Below are 26,872 nucleotides of genomic sequence, written 5' to 3' on the forward strand. Positions count from 1 at the left end.
CTCAGTGGGTTAGCCATGCACACACTACGTCCAAGGCATGCAGAATTCACTGCCAGGAAGCCAACATGTGGAAAGGCAGTCTCCCAAAGAATCAGGGGGCACTCCCTTCATGAATAACTGTCTCATTCACAGATTCAGGCACCTCAGAAAATGCTGAAACCAGAAAAACTGGCATTGTGCCTGAGGTTCATGTGCTTATTATACTGACTCATTTATTTGTTGACCTTCAGAAAATGCATTTTTTCAAAACATTCAGTAGAATCCTTACCAAGTGGTGGACTGCTTGAGTCGATTTGTTTTGAACAGCCCTTTTTCATGATTGGAGTCCTGATGCATTAAAAGCACTTCTATTCATTCCCAGCAGGGTCCTGGTTTGGATGATATAGATATGGCCACTCGACTACTTACAAAATACCTAAACTGAGTTTTGGGCCAAAATAACTAACAGGACCAAACTGCTGATTCTTAATAAGAGAACAAGTAAGATGACGACCCTGTGTATTTTTTTTTCATTTATTTTTATTAGCTGGAGGCTAATTACTTTACAATATTGTAGTGATTTTTTAAATTTGAGGGGTTTATTATAAACATTTCAGATTTTTATAAGATTTATAAATCTTATAAAATTTTATGTGCATAAAATAATATATTATGAACCTCCACATACCCATCACCCAACTTCAACAACTCTCAACTTTTTTTTTTTCCTATTCTAAACTTTATATGTAACTAAACAAAAGATGACTTCCTTGAATCCTCACACTATCACGATGTTAAGGAAGTATCAGTAAAGTTCTCAGGTGGTACAGTGGTAAAGAATCTGCATGCCACTGCAGGAGACACAGTTTTTATCCCTGGGTCAGGAAGATTACCTGGAAAATGAAAAGGCAACCCTCTCCAGTATTCTTGCCTGGGAAATCCCAAGGACAGAGTCTGGTGGGCTACAGTTCAAGGAGTTGCAAAGACTCAGACATGACTAAGCAACAGAACACACACACACGCATGCACAACTAGTCCTGGAGATTGTTTCAAGGGAGTCAAAGAGAAAGAAAAGAGTTGCATATCAACCCCCCATTTTTCACAGCAAATATTAATACTCCTACAAAATCTTGACCAGGCTGAAGAAATTATTTTTACATGTGTTTTGAACACAATAGGATAGCTAGCTAGCACAGACAGTAGATGATGGGTATAGTTTTCATAAATCAAATCACACATATTAAGATCCTGCAGAATTAGAGTTAATCTGAAAAAATAGTCAACTTATAAACATAACCATATGTTTTTAAACCATGGTGTTTGGAATGATACAGTTTTATAAAATTAAATTTTACCTAGCTACATAGACATCCCTAGGCAATCATTATCAATGTATGATTTATCTGGGGCCAAGAAAAATAGCACCTTGGAGAAGTATACATGTGTTGTTCTTCATGGATGCAAACCACAGAGAAAAAACTTAAATTTCTGGTAAGGCACTCATCCAACAATCCAGTTTTTAAGCACCTACTGTGTTTTAAGTTCTGTGCCAGAACTGCGGTGAAAAAGAGACACTGCACTGTGGGGAAAGATATTTCCTTTGGCCATTGTCTAGTTTGTCAAACTTTGGGAAGGACAGGGTAGCCTGGTGTGCTGCAGTCCATGGGGTCACAAAGAGTCAGAGGCAACTTAGCGAAAGAACAACAACATTGTCTATTTAGTTGTTTTAATGCTTTTTACTCACTCCTTAATTAATCATTCATTAATTATTTGTTGACTACCTACTATTATTGAGTCTCTTCTAAGTATTTGGGGATATAATACCAAAAAACCCACACACCATGTCTGTTCTCATGGTGCTTTCATTTTAGGCTGATTGGGGACAGCAGGCAAAAAATAACGAAGAGAAGCAGCTAATCTGACCCAAGAGGGAAGATGTTGCAGGGTGGAAGCAAGAGGAGAAATTCATGGATGACATAAACTCACTCTTTAAACAAAGGAGTGTTAGGTAGGGAAGGAGATTAGAAATAAAGGAAGGTCACGAGACAGCATTTGCCAAGATTAGAAAATGGGAGACTGTCTGTTCTTAGACTTAGTTGTATTTGACACCTCACTTGTGGCTCAGATGGCAAAGAATCTGCTGCGATGCAGGAGACCTGGGCACAGTCCCTGGGTCAGGAAGATTCCCTGGAGAAGGGAATGGCTACCCACTCCCATATTCTTGCCTGGGGAATCCCATGGACAGAGGAGTCTGGTGGTCTACAGTCCGTGGGGTCACAAAGAATCAGACACGACTGAGCAACTAACACTTTAACTTTCATAAGTACCATGGATAAGGGCTTTGCTCTCGTTTTCACAGTCCTAGCTCCAAAAGACTACTCATGAAATAATTCTGATTAGATTCCTCTAAAAAGGGACTGCTTTATCCAAAAAAGAAGCAAACGAAACACAAAAGCATGCACTGTGGATATGAGTTAACAAGGGATTTTTCATAGTTCTCATGGATTCTGCATTTTCTTCCTCTCTCTGGAGATTCTTACTTCTTAGACAATGGAGTCAGCCTCGTCTCGCAGTGGCCAACACTCACCACAATATCTTTAGCCATGATGATGCCACAGAAACAGACTATATTCCTCCTTGTTCTGTTCAATGGTCATTTTGTTTGGTCCCTGTTAACTTCTCCCCATTTGGTCACCAGCCCCCTATTCCTCCTTTTGCCCCGAGACCTGGAGTACTTGAGTGTCTCATACAAGGGTATTTTCACACCAGGACTTTGCCTTTGTAGTTTTCTCTGCCAGGACCTCTCTTCCACTTGATATTCATATAGTTTGCTCTCTCATGCCCTGCTGGAGTCAGCTAAAACATTGTTTTGTCAGTGAATGTTTCCTGACCAAGCAGGAGAAAACAGCAATCACCATTTGCCTAATCACCCTTACATCACTTAAGCTTTTTCCTTTCAATTGTTATTCAACATGATACATTTTTTTTTCCTTTAAAAAAAAAAAAAAGAAATGATCTTCCTACACTAGATTCTATAAGGAAGGGGATTTTGTTTGTTTTATTCACTGCTGAGTCTTTGATATATAAAACAGTGCTTGCTACAATATAGATGTGCTCACTGAACAAGCAAACCAATGAATGAGAGAGACCATGCCAACCCTAGATAGCACCATGCTTTTTCTTAGAGCATTACAACATCCAAGGGTCAGTGTAAGGGAGAACATTGGGAGCAACTTGGTAGAAAGTAAAGGGTTTCTGGGGCTTCCCTGTAGCTCAGATGGTAAAGAATCCGCCTGCAATGCAGAAGACCTGGGTTCGATCCCTGAGTCAGGAAGATCCCCTGGAGAAAGGAAAGTATTCTTGCCTGGAGAATTCCATGTTGGTATTTTTAAATGACATGAACTCATGGACTCCCCTGGTGGCTAAGACTCCTCACTTCAATGCAACATGCCTGGGTTCAATCCCTGATCAGAGAGCTAGATCCCACATGCCTCAAATAAGAGACCCCACGCCACAACTAAAGATCCCACATGCTACTATTAAGACCTAGTGCAGCCAAAAAAAAAATATATATATATATATATACATATATATATATTTTTTTTTTAATGACATGGATTCACAGCTGTCCTTTGCATTTGGGCTTGCCATGATTAATTAAATGTCCCACCAGGGAATGGGAAACCTTGTTGTTGTCAACCTGTTTCCATATCTGCAAAAGAAGTTAGGGTTAAGAACTACTACAAAATTAGAAAATCTATAACAACACTTTGATTGTTAAAATATATGTCACCAGTTAATCCGTTACTGTATGTGGAGTAATAATAAACCTTCCTTCAGGTTGAACTGTCAAAGTACAATTCTGCAGAATGCCTCCTTGATGAAGAGTGTAGCTCTTCTCCTTAGATTAAATTGGAAAAGTGACAATTATACATTTCATGCATTCCAGATTTCATAGGACAGTTTCATCATAATATCCACTTGCAAAACTGTATAGAGTGTGGTGGTGTTAAACAGCACATATTTTTAATTTAAAATCCATTAGCATTCCACATAATTAATTAGAATTTTACACTCCAGTGATTTTTGGTTCCCTACAGAAAATCGAGCACACAGAATATAATTTGATTTAATTTTTGGTTTAGGTTTAATCTACCTTAAACATTTTTTTAAATATCTCAGGGGAAATTTTAACTACTTAAAATTTTATATGTTTTCTTTAGTAAACTCAGCATTCTATTTTAATATTCTTGGGTGAAGGGGATAGAAAAAAAGCTTAGAAAAGTATAGGTCAGGCAAAAATACTTAACACAAGCATTTAGAATCCAAAATACAGAGTCCATAGCCTTGCTGTGGTGATATACTTGGGAGAAAAGAAGAGAGGTTGTGAAATTTTGCCTGTCAATTTCACACCCTTCTTTTCTTATGAGAATTATGGAACTCTACCTCCACACAGGTCTTTTAAAGTTTCAGTCTATGTCACTAAAATGATCTCTCACAAAAGGTATCATGTGTATCTGACATTCTTATAGCACATTTATCGCAGCTCAGAAGGCCAAGAACTAGCTCGTAATTCCATTCCATTTCAACTTCCAAGGGCCAGTTCTTTGGGTAGGTTTCCTGTTGGATTATTCATAACCATAGAATTAAATCACAAGGTTTGGAGGGCCTTGGCCTAACTTCAAATTGCTTTGCAATGATTATAAGAAATATCAAGTCTTTATAATTCCTTGACTGTTCAGTTTAGTGGAGTTATCAATCAAATTTTCTGGACAACATTTTCTTTTTATTCTGTTCCCTTTCATTTATTGCTCTCCTTTAACCTTATCCTATACGCCCTGTCACCTCAGAGAATGACACATTCATATGGTATTTCCTACATATGCAAGCATACCTATCTATTATTCAACTGGATAAGGTTTCTCAAACTTCTTGCATTATTGTTACACTGACTAGCCTTTCAAACGTTTAGACTGAGTACAACCATTTAGCATTTACTATAAATAATTATAATATTGTGACATATTTTCTACAAATGACTATAGCTCAATTCAGAATAGTGGTAATAAAAATATATGAAATAAAACACACATATACACACAAGTGCACACACACATACAAATGTAAAACATATATACTTAAGTAAGTCTATAAATAACAAGCTTTGAAAAAATAACTAAATACAAAGGAGATATTGTTTCTTCTGTTGTAACACCAGTTTTTAATACTATATTTCTTTTTAAAATATATTAAAAATAGTACAAAGTAGGGGATGCAGTGATTTTTTAGGTTTTCAAATCTTGGGGGACAAAATAAGATGTCATTTAGTCTCCAGATCCAAATTTAAATGAGATACTTTCCAGATAAGGAAATTTTTACAGAATTTAAACTCATTTTGTCTATAGGTAGAATTTAAATATTTAAATCATTTATACACATATAGTTTTAATCTAGATGGTGGATTCAGGCTTATTTTTTCTTTTTAGAAATGTGCATTAAGATATAAGGGTAAGTTGGGTTCCATTTCAATCACAAATTTTTTTCAGTATTAAGATTCTGCATATAAAAATATTACAAAACACAAGTTAATTAAAATTAGACAAGACCAGGCTACTATATGAAAAAATGCTATTCATTGGTTCCATATCATAATGTGAATATGCTAATAACTATGGAAATAATTGACACTGAAGGAACAAACATGAACATGTTTAATGAGGTTATTGATTTTCCCCTCATAAATGTTCTTACACACTTTATATTGTAAGCATCTCACTAATGATGTATGTCTTTTCATTAGAGTTGGCATAATAAAGATGACAATTAATTTTTAATGCATCTGTTAGTGAAATTTAATATTGAAAAATTAATAAAGCAAATTTAATTTCATTGCTGAGTCTATTATTAGCATTATATGTATTAGCAGGCAAATTTACCAATATGGACATTTATATCAGGTAACTTGGTTAAGAAAACTAGGATAATGCTAAATCCCTATTGGCCTGGTCAGGAGGAGAATAAAACAGCTCCTCAGAAAATAAACCAAACTCCACAGTCAGAGAGTTGCTGTAATCCTATAGGACTCATTTCTTCTTTGACACAGAGCACTCATGACAGCTATACAAAGGTCAGCTTGTTTAGGAGCTTCCCCATGGCTTTAAATGAATTGGCCTACGTTGGATTGGCTGAGAAGCCCTCCACAGGCTTCAGCTGGACAACGACTGTAGAAAGGGAATTCTTATTTCTTAAAACGCCCATTGTAATACACTGTTTATTTAAGGCTTCTTCTCTCTGGAAGATAGGGATTAGTCTGGAGTAGAAAAAGGCAACCCATTCCAGTATTCTTGCCTGGAAAATTCTATGAACAGAGAAACCTGGCGGGCTCCATGGGGTCGCAGAGTGGGACACGACTGAGCAAGCATGCACGCTCGCGCTCATCTATTCCACAAACAAGAAAACCAAGTGTCAGAGAGGTTAAGAAATATTCCATCAACAGAGCTCTGATTCTCAAACAACGGGGTATCATTCCAGCATGCCTGGTCTTTCTCACTTGAGAAGCCTACAGCCTTGCTTTACGTAAATTGGAGTTGAGCAAAATGACAAATGTTTTAAGAGTCTGAATGAGATGAATTGGTCATTTTATGAAAGAAAATGTTAAGTTCAGAAAACTGTCCTCTTGTAATTAAATCTACCTCAGATTTTATTTTGCACCAACTCGTACAAAGACATTTTTTAAAAGTGGCTGTCAGGTAAGGTTTGCATCTTTTTTCTTCCTCTACATAACATGTGATACGAGTATCTCTCCTGGTCTATCACTGTAACTATTATGTCTCTAGAAAAGCATTTGCTTTAAATGGATGATTTGTCACTAGTTTTCAACTTTCTACACATACAGGCAGAGGATCTGAGAGAAGCCAAGTCGAAAAAACAAAACTCTATTTAGGGTAGTGAAATCTTTCAAAAGCTAGCAAGTTTATCAGAGGCACATTAATATTTAACATATTCCTAACATAAATATGTTTGAAGATTGAAAAAACACAAAACAGCAACAAGAAGGAAAATCATCAGTAATATTACATTTTATCTTATAATGTTAAACCAATTTCCTAAAAATTCTCCATCTTTATCGATCACTGATTCAGGTCACTCATTTATTCATTTGATTTGTGCATTAAATAAATGTTAAAAGAAATTAAACACATGTGTGATGCAGAAAGGGGGTTTGGAAATTGCCCAAACCTTAAAAGATCATTGGAATACATCTCTGGACTGACTGTCCTTAGAGCCTATAACTGACTCAAAGCAAATTAAACAAAAACAAATGCACAAAACAAAGGTTACATGACTTAAATTATGGCTCCATAGCTCATTATCTGATAAACCCTGGGAAGGTATTTTGTCACACAAATTCATATGAAGAAGTCACTTACATTATTTAAACAAATAGAGGACCTCACATATTTTTAAAATAATTATACAGGTCAGCTATTAGACCAAGAAAACCCAGAGAAAGCAAAGAAACAATGCATAATTTTTTAAAAAGTTAAAAGAACATTAAAAAACAAAAAACTGGATGTAACTAAAACCAGATATATGCCATGTCAATTAATATTTAAAGGGTAAGAATAACTACAAAACTTTCAGGTTGGACACAACGGTAAATCAAAACCAGAAAAATTTAAGGAGATAAAATCAAACAAAAAGAAAGTAGATCCTTGTTGGTTATCCCATCTTAAATATGTATATGTATAACTGAATCACTTTGCTACCTGAAACACAGCATTGTTAATCTACTATACTCCAATATAACATTTAAAAAATTTTTTAAAGGGAAGTAGGACACTAGCCAAAATAGAATTCAGGGCAAAGACAAGAAAATAAGTTAGACTAAGGAAAGCAATTTATACTGGTGAGAGTACAATCTGCATAAATGTATAGCAATTATGGATATGCATAAGCCAAATAATGCCACATCAACAGTGATAAAGCAAAAACTGTAAAAGATATCAGAGGGAAATACACAGAAATAAGCAACAAGCAGGAAGCTTTAATTCACAGATATCAGACTATGAAATATCAAGTACACAAAATTAATTTAATAAAAGAATACTTTAAAAAATAAAGAGATTTAACTAAAATGTAACTAAAATTTCCTTCCCTGAAAATAAAGAATATACTTTATTACATTATCCCATAGGCTCATGGGACAGTCACAAAATTGATGATATATATTATGCCACAAAGAAACTGTCAATAATTTTCAGAAATGTGTAATTAAAACAGTTTTCTCAAATTAGATGCAATAAAACTAACACAATAACAAAACCAGAAAATAAATCAACCCTATCACCTGGCAAAAAGATGAGTATTTTAAGAAACTAAGTTAGTAAGGATATTGTTATATTATAATTTTATAATGTTAATTATAACCATTAATAACAAGCTGTGAGATATAGCTTAAGAGATCCTCAGGAAAATTTGTAGCATTTTTCCCTGATAGCTCAGTTGGTAAAGAATCTGCCTGCAATGTAGGAGACCCAGATTTGATTCCTCAATCAGGAAGATCCCCTGGAGAAGTGGTAGGCTACCTACTTCAGTATTCTTGGGCTTCCCTTGTGGCTCAGCTGGTAAAGAATCTGCCTGCAATACAGGAGACCTGGGTTTGATCCCTGAGTTGGGACAATCCCCTGGAGAAGGGAAAGGATACCCACTCCAGTATTCTGGCCTGGAGAATTCCATGGACGGTATAGTCCATGGGGTCGCAAAGAGTCAGACATGACTGAGCAACTAATTTTAAAAAAAGTTATATGTCAATATTAGAAAATAACTTTTTTACATCAATTAGGCAGGAAAAGGAGCTAATCGAAGTAAGCTTTTAAAAATTATGCTTTGACTGGAGTGTTGTTATTTAACTGCTAAGTCGTGTCCAACTCTTTTGTGCCCCATGGACTGTAGCCTGCCAGGCTCCTCCATCCATGGTATTTCTTAGGCAAGAATACCAGAGTGGGTTGCCATTTCCTTCTCCAGGGGATCTTCCCGACCCAGGGATGGAACCCAAGTCTCCTGCATTGGCAAGTGGATTCTTTACCACTGAACCATCTGGAAAGCCATTTGAGTGGATACCATAAGGTTAAAGATTGAAAAATTACCATACATAAATATTGTAATTCAGTTAATAAATGTGTATCTCACAGAGGAATGGACTTTATGTGTATACAGTCATAATCCCTCAGTATCTACAGGGTATTGGTTCCAAGACCTTTCACAGATACCAAAATCTTCATCTGCTCAAGATCCTTAAATAAAATGGCATAGCACCTGCACATAACTTCCTCCCATATATTTTACATTATCTCTAGATTACTTATAATATCTAATACAATGTAAAGGCCATGTAAACAGGTTATCAATGCACATTAAATTCAGATTTTGCTTTTGGGAAATTTCTGGAATTTTTTTCCCATTTCCTTATTCATTAGTTGTTGAATCCACGGGTGTAAAATCTGTAGATATGGAGTGTCAACTATACTAGGGTTGAATTCATGAATTCAGCACTGACATACTGATTCATATATATATATATATGCACTAATATTGCTGACTTTAATATATATACATAATAACTATATACATTCATATGTAAATTTATGAATACATACACATATGATTGAATATATATATATGTGTATATACATATGTTTTACTATGGTAACAAATTATAACAGGCTTAGTAACTTAAAACTATACAAATGTATTCTTACAGTTCTGGAAGTCAAAAGTCCAAAATGGGTCTCACTAGGCTAAAATCAACATGTCAGCGGAGATGCATTCCTTTTGGAGGTTCTAGGGGAGCCTCTGTTTTCTTCCCTTTTCCAGCTTAAGAAGCTACCTGCGTTTCTTGGTGTATGCCCCCTTCCTCCATCATCAAAACTAGCAGCATAGCATCCTCACATCTCTCTCTGAGTCCTACCATATCTGCCTCCATCTTTCTCTCTAAAGGACACTGTGATTACACTGAACCAAACTTAATAAACTTCTTCCATGCATGCACGCTAGGTCGTTTCAGTCATGTCTGCCTCTTTTGCAACCACATGGACTGTAGCCCGCCAGGCTCCTCTGTCCATGGGATTCTCCAGACCAGAACACTGGAGTGGGTTGCCGTGAATCCCAATATTTCCTGAACTGTTTCAGAGTATAAAAAGAACTAAAACTTTAATTTCTTTTGATAAAGTACAATAACATTGATACCTAACTTGACAATAATAGCCCCCAAAGGTTAATTACAAACAAATCTCATTTCTGATCATCAAAGCTAACATCTTAAATAATATATTAACAATTAGAATTCAGTAGTGAATCAAAATAATAATACATCATGACCAAGTGTTGTTTATCTTCTTACACAATGAAAAAGTATTTGATACAGAAAACATCTACTTTTTAAAACTTTAAAATTTAATTATTGTGATAAAGCATATATTAAACCAAAATATAACATTATACTTAATAAGAAAAAAGAATAAGACTGTGAAGTATAAAAATTAGAGAAGAGAAAGTAGTTATCTTATGGTTTATACCTGAAAAATTCAAAAGAATCAACTAACAAGCACTCTTAGAACTCAGTAACACAACAATGTACAAATTTAATATTTCAGATAGTAGCTTTTCTACAAACACACACAACCAGCTAAAAAGTTTAAACTAAATAGCTGAATTTACAAAACATAAAATCTATGAGGATATATTTAATAAGAAAGGTCTGTAAGAACTACATGCAGAAAAAAGTGTCACGTGATTATTATGTTTATTTAAAATATAATTATTTCAATTGTCCCCAAATTATAACTACAATAAAACACTACTCTTTTGTTTTCAAGTTAAAAAAAGAATTAAAATTCTTATGCATCAAAACCACGAGATATCACCTCACCCACACTAGAATTATTAGAATCAAAAGTCAGATAATGATAATATTGTTGAAGATGCAGAAAAATCAGAATCTTCTAACCTCCTGATAGAGAAATAAAATGCTGCACCTACTTTGAGAAACTACCTGGTACTTCCTCAAATGATTTAAGATAGAATACCATGTGACCCACCAATACTTCTCCTAGTTAAACACCCAAGAGAAATGAAAACATAACATACACACACACACAATAAACAAACTTTCAGAAAAAAGCATTACTCAAAGTAGCCAAAAGAAAGAAATAAGCTGGATGTCCACCACGTGAGGAATGGCGAAACTGACATACCCATATGCATGTGTGCGTGCTGAGTCACTTCAATTGTGTCCAACTCCTTGCAACCCTATGGACTGTAGCCCACCAGGTTCCTCTGTCCATGGGATTCTCCAGGCAAGAATACTGGAGTGGGTTGCCACATCCTCTTCCAGGGGATCTTCCCAACCCAGGGATTGAACCTGCATCTCTTAAGTCTCCTGCATTGGTAGGCAGGTTCTTTACCATTCGTGCCACTTGGGAAGCCCCACATATCCACATAATGGGATATTACTTAACCTTAAAAAGTAATGGAATACTTATACATGCTACAATATGGATGAATCTTTAAAATGTTTGCTAAGGAAAAAAGTCAGTCCCACAAGACCATATATGGTATGATTTCATTTGCATGAAAGGTCCAGAATAGGAAAACTTATAGAAATAAAAAGTAGACTGGTCATTGCTTAGGCCTGTGGAGAGATGAGTAGATAGGGAGGTGATAGCTAAAAGGTACAGTGTTTCTTTTTAAGGTGATGAAGGTATTCTAAAATTGACTCTGATGATGACCATTCATATCCGTGCTTATACTAAAAACCATTGAATCTTATGCTTTAAATGGGTGATAGTATAAATACAGTAATAGTATATTTAATAAAACTGTTAAAAATTCTTATAAAAAATGAACAAGCAAAAATGGCTAAGGGGAGACACTCAAAATGAAAAGCAATAAACATGAACTCAAACCAATATTAAAAAAAAAATATGAGATTCTGATACCACTCATGAACAAAGGGCAGACAAATGGAGCACAATATACAGTGCAAAGTCAAACACCCATGGGGACGGTATAAGCGTTGTAAGATGTATACTACATCAGTGGAAACACATGGAATATCAGAACCACCAGCGCCAGCAGTCCCCACCTCCACGTGCCTGATGTGACCGTCTATGCTCTGTTGGGCGGCTCCTCCAGGAAACCTCATAAATCAGTGGACTTGAACATAGTCTTTTGCAAAGAGGCAGCTTTGAACCAAATACGCAACTCTAGATTCTGCTTCTCAATTCCTGTCCCACCTCTGAACTGCAAATAACAAATTCCCATACCCATTCTTCATCCCATGGAACTAATGGATTTAGAAGGATGGAAAACTTCCTCCGGGAGATTCTAAGTGACTCATAGAAATCTGGAAGAATTAAGAGGTCAGGTAGTGCTAACAGTAAAGAACCCACCTGCCAATGCAGGAGACATAAGAGATGAGGGTTGGATCCCTGGATCAGGAAGATCCCCTGATGGAGGGCATGGCAACCCACACCAATGTTTTTGCCTGGGGAATCCCATGGCCAAAGGAGCCTGGGGTCACAAAGAGTCAGACAAGACTTAGAGACTAACGAACAACCACAACCACACATGAAGCAACATTCTTACATGAATTATGTTTAGCCCAACTCCATCACATCACAGATAAGGAAACTCAGTTGAAGAGAGGTTAAGTAACTTAGCCAGGACCAAATAACTAGATAACCTGATGATAAATCCAAGATGCCTGCCTAAAGCAAATATCCATTTGAAAAATCTCTACTTAGATACTTTGAACTAGACTTTAGGAAGGCAGTTTTCAGTTGCAGTATAGTGAGAATGGAGGTTACAATTGAAATCACAGAGAAGAAGGCATTCATTAAGAGACAGTATAAAGAAAGATCAGAACCTTGAAGTATGAATTTGCAGGAATATCCACTGTTGAAACAGAAGAAAAGACAATTTTCCCTTTAACTTCTCATCTCTTCTGACTTTGAATGCTATATAGTTCTGTTTCATGAAGAAAGGAATGGATAACGTAGATCGAATAGAGTTTATTTATTTTATCCAAGATGTCACTTTCTCAGATTTCCACTTTAATCCAATCATTTCTGTATCTTCCAACATATTTTATATGGGCACTGCTTCTGTGGAATATCTATTGGCATCTCTATCAAATTAACTCTGTTAAGCTCATTTTCAAAATCTAAAGGCTTTGGGAAATTTTGAAGTAAAGCAAACTGTTAATGGGCTACATTTCTTGCTCTTTGAAATTCACTATTGTTTTCTATTTGACTACAAATCCTTCCTATCTTGTGTTGAGAATATCTCTCAAAAATAGAAATGTATGAGCAGGCCTTGGGTAACATCACTCCATCCCTCTTGCCATGTCCCTGGAAACACTAAGTGCCCTGGAAGTCTCCTCGTCTCTCCCTCTATCCATCCTGCTTTGTGCCCAAAGGGTCCTCACTGCCAAGGACTGCATCACCAGGGTTTCTCACCTTCTGGATTCTGTATTCAGTCAGTCAACAGGAGGCACCCTCCAGGAAGGTCAAGGTAAGAGAAAGAATAATCCATTTGTTCCTCATTTCCTCCCTGCATCAGTATTGAATCTCTGGTAGCAGCTGAGATGCTCCACAACCACCGCTCTGCTCAGCAGCCCTGTGGCAAACACAGCTTCAGCTCTCACTGGGTTCTGCTGTCATCATTTTTTCTCCCCTATCTTCTTTCAGCCCTTTGAGCCTCCTGGTGTTACTAGTTTCTGGATTTCTCAATATTCCTTATCCCTTTAATATCTCTACATTTGGACCAACTGCAAAGAATTCTGTTTTCTGCTGAAACCCTAAATACTAAAAGTAGGGGTTTTTTCCTACAAATTTCAAATATGTGAGAAAAAAAAAACAAACCAAAGAACATTTATCCTTCCTTCACTTTTCATCTTAAATATATACAAGTATCATAAAACTAATATCAAAATATCAATGCTATATGCAACTGTAATCATATAATCATACACTTTGGGGATGAATAGTGATTTAATTTTATAGAACAAACTGCAAACCCCTTTTCTGAAGAGCATTGATTTCGTTTTCTTTGCATTTGTTCTTGTATTTTTTTATGCCACAGAGCTTAGTAAAGGAGTTGACATGACGGCTGATTGTTTCTATAGGACACATTGAAACAGCATTTGTTTTTAATCAATATTACAAATGCTTGCTGAAGGGAGACTCAACCTTTTGCATAAAGTTCATCAATTTGTCAACAGTATTTAAAAGTTTCTTCAGCTGAGAAGTACCATGAAATGTTAGAAACAAGGGAGAGAAAGGCCACTTGTAAGCTAACAAGGCAGCTTCTTAATAAGGATAATTTTCTATGATATAATTATCCTGCTGAGTTTCTGCAGGTTCAGTTTTAAATGGTTCAGAGCAGTCAGGGTCTGCCACCATTCCCAGAAGGTGCTTCCATGACATACATCCTTTGTTGGATAATTTCCCTTGAAATTCTGCATTAGTTATTAATGATGCATTACTGTTCACTGCCGTTTACTATTGTTTCCTTCCTGTGTATACATCCTACATGTTTACTCAGGAGAAATTAATGAAAATAAAATGTCACCATTCTCAGCCCATAGAGAACTCAAGCTTGCTGTGTGCCTACTCTACATAAGGCCTCATGCATGGATTTTTCCTTTCATGCATTCTCACTTATTACCTACAGGGTGATTAACTGCTTAAATATAAATTGAAGACTATTCTTAAAATATGCTAGCAATAAAACTAATGAACATTTGTAAAATTTATAGGTCTGATGGGAATCTCCTACAATAGGTTAAGAGTATTATGAGCAGGAGCTAGACAAATGGCACAATATATGGAACATATATATATACACAGAGAGGAGATACCCAGCCAGATAGATAGATCAATCTAGATATAATAGTATATATAGACAAGCTACTGGTTGTAGTAGAAAAAACAGCACAGGTCTTCTAACACCTCTTTGAAAAGCTGGGTTTGAGTCTGGTATGAGTCAAGGGTGACAATTCTCTCCAGCAGAAAGAATTACCTCCTCTCTCCTGCCAGAGGGCCAGGCTTAAGCTGTCACGCTGCTCACCATGTGCACACGTGCCTGCTAAGTCACTTCAATCGTGTCCTACTCTTTGCAATCCTATGGCCTGGAGCCCACCAGGCTCCTCTGTCCATGGAATTCTCCAGGCATAAATACTAGAGTAGGTTCCTTGCCTTCCTCCAGGGGATCTTTCTGACCCAGGGATTGAACCCACATCTTTTATGTCTCCTGCACTGGCAGGCAGGTTCTTTGCCACTAGAGTCATGTGGGAAGCCTAGCTCACCATATTGTGTTGCAATTATATATTTACAGGATTTATTTATTCATCATCATATTGACTTCTCAAAGCCATGTATGGTTTTTGAACTAGGTCCTTGAACTAGGCCTGAAGAACACAAAGATGACTACTGATGACATAGGGTATGAGAAAGTATATGGTGTGGGATGGGTGAGGGGTCATAGTTAACCCCATATTATGGATAAAGAAATTAGAGTTTTAAGTTGATTAACTAGTTGCACCAAAAAACCCACATTGCTAGTAAAAAGCAAACCAAGACTGAAAGCCAGAGTTTTACAAGTGTTTTTCATGGTCAGTGTGACCATTTAAAGAAATGTTCCACATGTATTAGGATCACTTCCTTTTGTTCCTTCTCCTCCACTTTTTCATCATCATTCAGTTCAGTCGCTCAGTGGTGTCTGACTCTTTGCAACCCAACGAACCGCAGCACGCCAGGCCTCCCTGTCCATCACCAACATCCAGAGTCCACCCAAACCCATATCCATTGTGTTGGTGATGCCATCCAACCATCTCATCCTCTGTCATTCCCTTCTCCTCCTGCCCTCAATCTTTCCCAGCATCAGGGTCTTTTCAAATGAGTCAGCTCTTCACGTCAGGTGGCCAAAGTATTGGCACTTCAGCTTCAACATCAGTCTTTCCAATGAACACCCAGGACTGATCTCCTTTAGGATGCACTGGTTGGATCTCCTTGCACTCCAAGGGACTCTCAAGAGTCTTCTCCAACACCACAGTTCAAAAGCATCAATTCTTCAGTGCTCAGTTTTCTTTATAGTCCAACTCTCACATCCATACATGACCACTGGAAAAACCATAGCCTTGACTAGATGGACCTTTGTTGACAAAGTAATGTCTCTGCTTTTTAATACGCTGTCTAGGTTGGTCATAACTTTCCTTCCAAGGAGTAAGCATCTTTTGATTTCATGGCTGTAATCACCATCTGCAGTGATTTTGGAGCCCCCCAAAATTAAGTCAGCTGCTGTTTCCACTGTTTCCCCATCTATGTGCCATGAAGTGATGGGACCAGATGCCATGATCTTAGTTTTCTGAATGTTGAGCTTTAAGCCAACTTTTTCACTCTCCTCTTTCACTTTCATCAAGAGGCTCTTTAGTGCTTCTTCCCTTTCTGCCATAAGGGTGGTGTCATCTGCATATCTGATTTTATTGATATTTCTCCTGGCAATCTTGATTCCAGTTTGTGCTTCCTCCAGCCCAGCGTTTCTCATGATGTACTCTACATATAAGTTAAATAAGCAGGGTGACAATATACAGTCTTGAGGTACTCCTTTTCCTATTTGAAACCAGTCTGTTGCCCCATGTCCATTTCTAACTATTGCTTCCTGACCTGTACACAGGTTTCTCAAGAGGTGAATCAGGTGGTCTGGTATTCCCATCTCTTTCAGAATTTTCCACAGTTTATTATGACCCACACAGTCAAAGGCTTTGGCATAGTATCAGACATTTATTATTGTGGAGGGAAAAAAATATATGAATAAACACACCAAAAAAATGAATGAATTACAGAGGTTTACCCAAGGCCACATAACCTCTCTGAACCCATTTCATCATCCATCTATTAGAGCCAACTACCCCCTCATTGTCAAGCACGCTGACTTGAGATACACACACACACACACACACACACACACATATGTAACTTACCAAAATCTATCTCATGTCATTTGATGGAAAGAATATAACTATCTCCCAAATTGATTTTTAAGAGCAAATTCACATTAGCATATAGTTAAATATTGATTTACATTTAAATACTTTTGACATCATTTTTTTCCTTTTTATTAAAAAAAACAACTGCTATGTATCTTTACTCAATTTAAATAAACTTGAAGCTATAGAAGTTACCTGAATTTTCAAATATACTTCAGCTCCATCTGAAAAAAAAAAAATGCTTTGGAACAATCTACGACTCCATTAAATTCATCATTTTTTATTTTAAAATTGAGGAAAAGGAATAGAGCATGTTATAGCATACTGCTTTACTTCTTATCATGTTAGAAACATGACTAGAATTAAGATTTTCACATCATCAGATTTTGTTGTCCCAATCTTCAGATGTGAATCCTTAAGAAATGCATTCACTTAAGTCTCCATTTTATAAGTTATGAAACTGGGACTCAAAAGCATTAATTTTTCAGCAGGATTGTTTGGAGGATTAAATGAGAAAATATATGATGAAAAACAATCAGTGCAGTCCCCTGACATCTACAGGAGTCAATATGTGCTTGCTTTTATGATTATCCAATGAGAAGAAACTGATAAGTTGTAAAATTTTAGACTCAGTAGTGAAACAGCTTCACACAAGATCTCAAGTCTTGATGTCCCTCTGTGCATTCCTGATCAAAGGAGAAGAATTAGGCCTGGATACTGCTCTCCTGACAGGATTCATCAGTGGAAACTAAATCCACTGCTTTTTTTCCTCACTCTGGAAAGTAAGGACTCCAAAACTAAACCAACAAAATGAAACAACAGAAATAAGAACAGTGACTACAAACACACCCTGGAACATCAAACACTCCTCTCCACACTTTCTCTCTTTACTTTCAACAATTTTATATACTTTGAAAACTCTGACTTTGTTTTCCTTTTCATACAAATTAAAAAAAGTTGTGGCCTGGTTCCTATGATCCAGTTCTCCCTTTAGATAAACAGGTGCATGGGAAAAAACAATCTATGTAATAAAATAGAAGTCATTAGACTTTCTTGATTAGTACTATCAAATTTACCATATTCAGATGTCATAAAAGTGGATGTTCTCATATTTGTGACACATTCTTCAAAACTGTATGTCTTCAGAATCTCTTAGCTGATCACCAGCCAATTGATTCTCTGGGTCTCCAGCATTCCATGACACAAGTGTTTGTACTTGTTGATTTATATACCTGATAAACTAATGCCTTTCTTATATAAGTTCCTTTTGTGTTATCTCTTCCATCTCATATTTTTCAGGTAGTATTTCAATCCTATCTAAATATTTTAAAGTACTCTTGCTACTTATCTACAAGTCCATACTCCCATTTTTGGGACCCCTATACAAGTACAGATGAAGAAGAGATTTCATTAAGGTAGCTGACATTAATCAATGGTTGCTTTGACTGTGAGTTGAGAAGTCTTCTGAGGCCAGTGAAAATGAATGTTATAATCAACCAGAGATGTCTGCCACAGTTAGGAGACAGGGGAGTATCTACCTGTAGCCTACCTAAAGAGCTGAGATGTTGGAATATATGATGCAATGAAGGTTTCCCTGAATGTCATCTATACACGATCAGTTTACGTCCTTTGTGGTCTGATTTCTGCAATCATCTATCTCATTTCCCACTCTTTAAGAAGTCAGACACAACTAGAAAGCACCTCAGTTCATACATGCTCAAGTTTTGAGCATTTAACAAGTCCTTCTAAGGCCAAATGCAATCATTGATACTGGTTGACTGATCATATCATTGAAGGAAGAACTGGACAGTGACAGATAGGAAAATGAAAAACAAATAGATCACTTTGTAAGAAGAGATCCTATAGATATTGCCAATCAGATTCAAGGATTATGAAATGAAAACACCCACAAACAGAAAGATTCACTGTTCTTTCTACACAATGAGAAAACTCATAACCAAAAAATATATAGATACAAAAATAGATTGTATCTCAACCCAGAAACTTAATCATATTTAAGTTAGAAACATACAGAAGAATCATTTTAAGAGTTATTCCTTTTAACAGAGCTAAAAGTTTAAGTGGTACAAATTATTTAAGAATAAATAGAAAGCTTCAGACTTCCCTGGTGGTCCATGGTTAAGAATCCACCTGCCAATGCAGGGACATGGGTTCAATCCCTGGTCCGGGAAGATCCCACGTGCTGTAGGGCAACTAAGCCTGTGAGCCACAACTACTGAGCCACTGTGCCTAGAGCCCCAAATCCACATGAGAAGCCACGGCAATGAGAAGCCTGTGCACAACAGTGAAGAGCAGCCCCTGCTCACTGCAACAGGAGAACAAAGACCAGCAACAAAGACCAGCAACAAAGACCAGAACAGCCAAAATTAAATAAACAAAAATTTTAAAAAGCATAGAAAGCTTTTAAAAGGCAACAGCAAAAATGATAAATGATAATAAATGATAATGATGATAGTCCCAGTCACTACACAAAGTGCTTCTCATGAATTACTCAGTTTAATCTACACAACTGAAGAAGTAGGTATTGTTAATATCCCCATTGTACAGAAAAGAATATTTATCTGAGACAGTGAACTTGCTCAAGGTCACCATGCTGTCACGCATCCAAGATGGGACATTACAGCTGACTTCAATCTCCTGCCTCATAACTTCACGGCACTGGCACAGTAATGGTGCCATCGTCACTGCTGATAACACTTACCTTGGCCTGAACTCAGGTCAATTTCCTGTATTGCACATAAAAGGAACTATGATGCCAAGCATAGCGGTGTAGCAGTATAAATTCTGGGAAAAGTTGCACTTGTAAAGATTTGGAGACAGTGCCTTTTATATTTCCAGTGCCCTATACCTCTGTCTTTCTCAGTGGTTTTATGATCTGTCACTACTTGAGCAGACAGCACATCAGCAAGTTTGCAGGGTAATTTTTTTGGACTGATCTCATTTATGCCTGCCCATTTCTTGCCAGTAACAAATCTTGTGAAAACACTTAGCATTCCAGAGCTTTTCATATATAACTCATCTAACTGAAGGTTTGAAAAAGTAATTCACAACATAGCTCTTCATCAAAAGAGGTAATCATTTCCATTTCGGTCTTCATGTAAGATATAATAATTCTGTAATTTATGGGGCCACAGAAGCTCTGTGACTTATATCATTTGGAGCATAATGTGATCTTCTCTGATTAATAGCTGCCATTTATTCAGAGACTGTGCAGGACACTTTATATTTATTGAACATTCTCATTTAATTCTCACAACAATTGTAAAGGAAGCTATCATTATCTCCACTTTACAGTTTCAGTAACAATGGTAGGTCATGTAGCCAGTAACCAGAGCCAAAAATCAAACCTGGGGAACATTGATTATTCTGTCACAGAATAAAGAGGTAGGAAAGTAGATTAAAGAAGGTTGGGTACCATCTGTCTCATATTAACATTTGCCATTTTGTGATTTATTTATTCAATCAACCTTTATGAAGCTTTATCTAGATATAAAACACAATGGAATTATTGAATTATACATCTAATGGGTGGAATATTTAAAAGATATCACCACCCAGAAAGCAGTTGCTCAACCATATGGCTGCCACAGTGATTCTCAAACCTCCATTCCCTGTCTGTCCCTCCCATTACTCTAGAACAGGGTTTCTCAATAGTGCCACTATGGACTTTTAAGACAAAGAAATCCTTGTTGCGAGGGCCATCAGATGTCTTTTTAAGAGGTTTATCAGCATCCCTGGTCTCTACACACTAGATTCCAGTAGTTTTCTCTTCCCCAGTTGTGACAATCGAAAATGTCTCTAGACATTGTCACAAGTCCACTGGAGAGCAAAATCGCCCCCAGCTGAGAAACCCTAGTCTAGACTCAAATCTCATTTAACATGTTTTTTAATATTCATTATGCTTTTTTATATTTAACAAATCATATCTTCTGTGATTAAATGCAAGCTCCTTCAGTGTGTAGCTATAACCATAATAATTACACTATGTGGGACCTAGCAGATTCTTAAAGAAAAGTTGGTTGGATGAACATACGGAATGACCAAACTCAACTTACTTATTTAGTAAGACTACTTTCCAAAAGTTGCTTTAATGACTTTTTGTCAGTGAAACAGGATGTGCTTCTTTTTGGTCAGACCCATCCTTAAGGAAAGTAATATGCAAAACTAATAAAAGTGAGAGAGACTAGCTAACTTTTGCACTTATCTAAAAATATCTGCATAGCAAATGGCTTTGACTTTTCTGACAGTCATATATTTGACCTTGACTCTCTACACTGGAAATACCAAGACTCTTAAGGTCACCTTTCAGGTGTCCTATCTTCCAAAGGAACTTGGAAAGCATTATTCTAAATGCAGCAACATAAAATTTTAATAATAAATTTTATATTCATCATATTTATTCTTCAATCACTCTCTACACTGTAATTGAACCAAGGTCAGAGAGAATCTCCAGTTTGTTTATTATATTAAGCAATAAATGTTACAGATTGAAAGAATGCATAAATGAATGGAGAACAAGAGATACAAGTTAAGTAAAACAAAAACATCTTTTGCATTATAACTATAGACCTTAAAGAAGTCTTCATCCTGGACCAGTTGTACAAATTTAAGCTACAACAAAATCTTTTCAGTTCAGTTCAGTCTCTCAGTCGTGTCTGACTTTTGTGACCCCATGAAATGCAGCATGCCAGGCCTCCCTGTCCATCTCCAACTCCCGGCCCAACTCCCGGAGTCCACCCAAACCCATGTCCATTGACTCGATGATGTCATCCAACCATGCCATCCTCTGTCATCCTCTTCTCCTCCTGCCCTCAATCTTTCCCAGCATCAGGGTCTTTTCAAATGAGTCAGCTCTTCGCATCAGGTGGCCAAAGTATTGGAGTTTCAGTTTCAACATCAGTCCTTCCAATGAACACCCAGGACTGATCTCCTTTAGGGATGGACTGGGTGGATCTCCTTGCAGTCCAAGGGACTCTCAAGACTCTTCTCCAGCACCACAATTCAAAAGCATCAATTCTTTGGTGCTCAGCTTTGTTTATAGTCCAACTCTCACATCCATACATGACCACTGGAAAAACCATAGCCTTGACTAGATGGACCTTTGTTGGCAAAGTAATGTCTCTGCTTTTTAATATGCTGTCTAGGTTGGTCATAACTTTCCTTCCAAGGAGTAAGTGTCTTCATTTCATGGCTGAAATCACCATCTGCAGTGATTTTGGAGCCCCCCAAAATTAAGTCAGCTGCTGTTTCCACTGTTTCCCCATCTATCTGCCATGAAGTGATGGGACCGGATGCCATGATCTTAGTTTTCTGAATGTTGAGCTTTAAGCCAACTTTTTCACTCTCCTCTTTCACTTTCATCAAGAGGCTCTTTAGTGCTTCTTCCCTTTCTGCCATAAGGGTGGTGTCATCTGCATATCTGATTTTATTGATATTTCTCCTGGCAATCTTGATTCCAGTTTGTGCTTCCTCCAGCCCAGCATTTCTCATGATGTACTCTGCATGTAAGTTAAATAAGCAGGGTGACGACATACAGTCTTGAAGTACTCCTTTTCCTATTGGAACCAGTCTGTTGTTCCATGTCCAGTTCTAACTATTTCTTCCTGACCTGCATACAGGTTTCTCAAGAGGCAGGTCAGGTGGTCTGATATTCCCATCTCTTTCAGAATTTTACACAGTTTATTGTGATCCACATAGTCGAAGGCTTTGGCATAGTCAATAAAGCAGAAATAGATGTTTTCTGGAACTTTCTTGCTTTTCTGACGATCCATCAGATGTTGGCAATTTGATCTCTGGTTCCTCTGCCTTTTTAAAACCAGCTTGAACATCTGGAAGTTCACAGTTCATGTATTGCTGAAGCCTGGCTTGGAGAATTTTAAGCACCACTTTACTAGCATGTGAGATGAGTGCAGTTATGCGGTAGTTTGAGCATTGTTTGGCATTGCTTTTCTTTGGATTGGAATGAAAACTGACCTTTTCCAGTCCTGTGACCACTGCTAAGTTTTCCATCTTTGCTGGCAAATTGAGTGCAGCACTTTCACAGCGTCATCTTTCAGGATTTGAAATAGCTCAACTGGAATTCCATCACCTCCACGAGCTGTGTTTGTGGTGAAGCTTCCTAAGGCCCACATGACTTCACATCCCAGGATGTCTGGCTCTAGATGAATGATCACACCATCGTAATTATCTGGGTTGTGCAGATCTTTTTTGTATAGTTCTTCTGTGTATTCTTGCCACCTCTTCCTAATATCTTCTGCTTCTCTTAGGTCCCTACCATTTCTGTCCTTTATTGAACCCATCTTTGCATGAAATGTTCCCTTGGTATCTCGAATTTTGTTGAAGAGATCTCTAGTCTTTCCCATTCTGTCGTTTTCCTCTATTTCTTTGACTCCTGGAAATCTTTTACTCCTGGAAAATTTGTAATTATCTGATCCCTATTGTATTATTTAGTTCAAATAAAATATTTTGCATGTTTACTCCTCTGAGAAGCATATTTGTTCCACAATATATATGTAAAAGAAACATTCATATGCTGGCATCAAGGTGTTTCTTGAAAAGGGCAAAAAAAGACTTCTAAAACAAAGTCTTATAGTCTTTGTCTTATGGTCCACCTCACCTCCACGCTGCACTTAGCCGAGAGCCATAGCCCTTTGCAATGTCATGGACTGTAATCCACCAGGCTCCTCTATCCATGGCATTTCCCAGGCAAGAATACTGGAGTGGGTTACTGTTTCCTGCTCCAGGGGATCTTCCTGACCCAGGGATCGAACCCATATCTCTTCCTTTTCCTGCACTGGTAGGTAGATGCTTTACCACTAAGCCACCTGAAAAGCATAGGAGGAGCAAACGTACAAGAGCCAACATAGATGCCATCCCAGCCTGATTTTAAGCATCCTCTCTAATGCTTCCTGGAGCAACAATGCCTGCCACAGATGCCTCTGAAACAGGTCTTTTCTATTATAAATACTACCATGATTCTTCATCAAGCCTCCTAGAGTTTAGCTTCTCTAAGTAGTCAACAGCCAGTTTTCAACAAGAGCATGTGGATAAACAGAGCAGGGATCTCTGCCATTCTTGGACTACCTTCACCATATCTCCTTGCCAAAACAGCTCCTCATCCCTTCTCTACTGTTTGAAAGTTTCTCTTTCTCCAGGAAGGGATACTTCTGTCTCTCTAATCCTTAGACCTTCCTTCTAGGATTTTCCCATATCATCATCCATTAAATTATAAGGTTTCAATAGTTTAAAGATCTATTAATTCTAGCTGGGGACAAGTGTAACTTAAGACTTTCAGAAATCAAGACTGCATTCTCTACAACAGAAGGGAAGTTTTCCTCTCATTATCTTAAACATCTTACAGCATCTAAAACCAAACACTAATTTATATCTCAACGGATTATCACATGACACCTATTATGAGCTTTGTAATAAAGCAAATAACTAGATTCATTTTATGCTTATGAGTATTAGAATTATTAGTTATTTTTTATATATTGTTATTATTTATATATTATATAGCTATTAATTATATAAAGCATAAAATTGACCTGAAATTCCAAAACATAAAGCAGTAAGATGAATACAAAATTTGCGCCACACTCTGTCAGTAGAAAATGTCTTATCTATGTCTTTGTGTTTGAATGATGGAAATTATTTAGTTTAGAGTATCTCTGTATCTATATACTTATTATTATTTTATATGTATATTTATTATGAAATTGTGTAGTTCCACTTTTCTTCAGGAATATAAAATTATTTTGTCGTTACCTTTAAGCAAGCATCAATTTATCCAGTATGTGATAAAAAATAGTGATTTTAATACATTACTATATACCATCTTGATATATATCTTTAAATTGGAAATTAATGCTGTATTTGGTTGTTTGTGATGTAGAATTGGATATGGCAATGTTTTCCTTCCTAATGGCATATTTCAAAACAATATAAATGTTATTTATGTTTTCCAAGAAAATATTTTCCATGTAACATTTGCTATTATCATCTATGAGGAATTGAGAATACCTGATGCTAGAATTTCTATAAACCTAGGCTCTGGGAATTACAGCTTCTTAGAATTACATTCAATATATAAGTAATAACTTAGTTGTTTCTAGATGTTACCTTCAGTTCAGTTCAGTCACTCAATCATATCCGACTCTTTGCGACCCCATGAATCGCAGCACGCCAGGCCTCCCTGTCCATCACCAACTCCCGGGGTTTACCCAGACTCATGTCCATCAAGTTGGTGATGCCATCCAGCCATCTCGTCGGTGATGCCATCCAGCCATCTCGTCCTCTCTCATCCCCTTCTCCTGCCCCCAATCCCTCCCAGCATCAGGGTCTTTTCGAATGAGTCAACTCTTCTCATGAGGTGGCCAAAGTATTGGAGTTTCAGCTTCAGCATCAGTCCTTCCAGTGAACACCCAGGACTGATCTCCTTTAGGATGGACTGGTTGGATGTGGGGTAGCTCCTCTCGGCTGCCGCCCCTGACCTCTGACGTGGGGTAGCTCCTCTCGGCCACTCCTGCACCGTAGCAGCCTGGCACTCTCGGTCGCCACCCCTGACTTTGGGCGAGGCATAGCTCCTAGATGTTATCTTAAAAGACAGCAAAAAGCAGAAACCCAGAAGCCAATCAAAACTTGGCTGGAAAAAAAAAAAAAAAACTGGAAAATGTCCAGCCATAGTTTGCATTTTCATTGAAATTGGCATAATGAAAATTATTGAAAGTACAGAAATAATGCCTTTCCATACACTTATGTTCACATTAATTAGCAAGCTAAAGGATACAGTATGTTTGTGTATATGATGTGTTTAGAAAAAAAGAAGATTCATCTATATATATAAGTGGATCACTTTGTTATACACCTGAAACAGTTGCCAATCAACTGTTTTTCAACATAAAATAAAAAGCTTCAAAAAAACACAGTTTTTTATACAGTGTTCCTCATGCTAACAATGTAAATTTGGTTCTCACACTACCCATTTTTATTGTCATGAACCAAGTGTCTCTGAACACAATCCCAGAAGAAGTGGTCTAGTGTCACTAGCGTGCTTACACAGCTATTGAAAGAACACAACAGAATATGCTACATTATTATTATTATACTACAATATATCAACAAGAGTATGTGAAATAGTGCAGGGGTCTACACCATTCTTGAACTACCTTCACCATATCTCCTTGCCAAAACAGCTGCTCATCCTTTCTCTACTGTTTGCAAGTTTCTTCTTCTCCAGGAAGGCATACTTCTGTCTCTCTAATCCTTGGACCTTGCTTCTAGGATTATCCAACATCATTATCCATTAAATTACAAGGCTTCAATAGTTTAAAGGTTTATTAATTCTAGCTGGGGACAAATGTAACTTCAGACTTTCAGAAATCAAAGACTTCATACTCTAGAACAGGAGAAAGGAAGTTTTCCATCCCTGTGGTTGGAGCTAAGAGCCCTTCACTATAGCCTTGCCATTAATTGCACATATTTCTGGATCATCAAACTTTACTCAAAGATTTCTTTTAAAAATGATAAACTAAACAGGTTAAAAGTGTAAGGACATTCACAATAATATGCGTGGTCATTACGGTAAAATCAGCATGGTCTGAAATTTAACGATTTTCCTTAAATATTAATTTAAAAACAACTTTTGCTCACAGTAAGTCAGTTTAACCTCCTGATGCAAAATCAGTATATAGGATTTTTGTCATCTAACTCCACATGATCTTAATTCAATTTCTCATTAGCATTTATTTCCTCATTAGTTTTTAAATGAGTTTTTGAGTCCTCAGAAGATGAGATGGAAATCAATTAATAAATAAACATTTT

The sequence above is a fragment of the Odocoileus virginianus genome, chromosome 20, assembly GCF_023699985.2.
Source record: "Odocoileus virginianus isolate 20LAN1187 ecotype Illinois chromosome 20, Ovbor_1.2, whole genome shotgun sequence".
In the NCBI taxonomy this organism is placed as follows: Eukaryota; Metazoa; Chordata; class Mammalia; order Artiodactyla; family Cervidae; genus Odocoileus; species Odocoileus virginianus.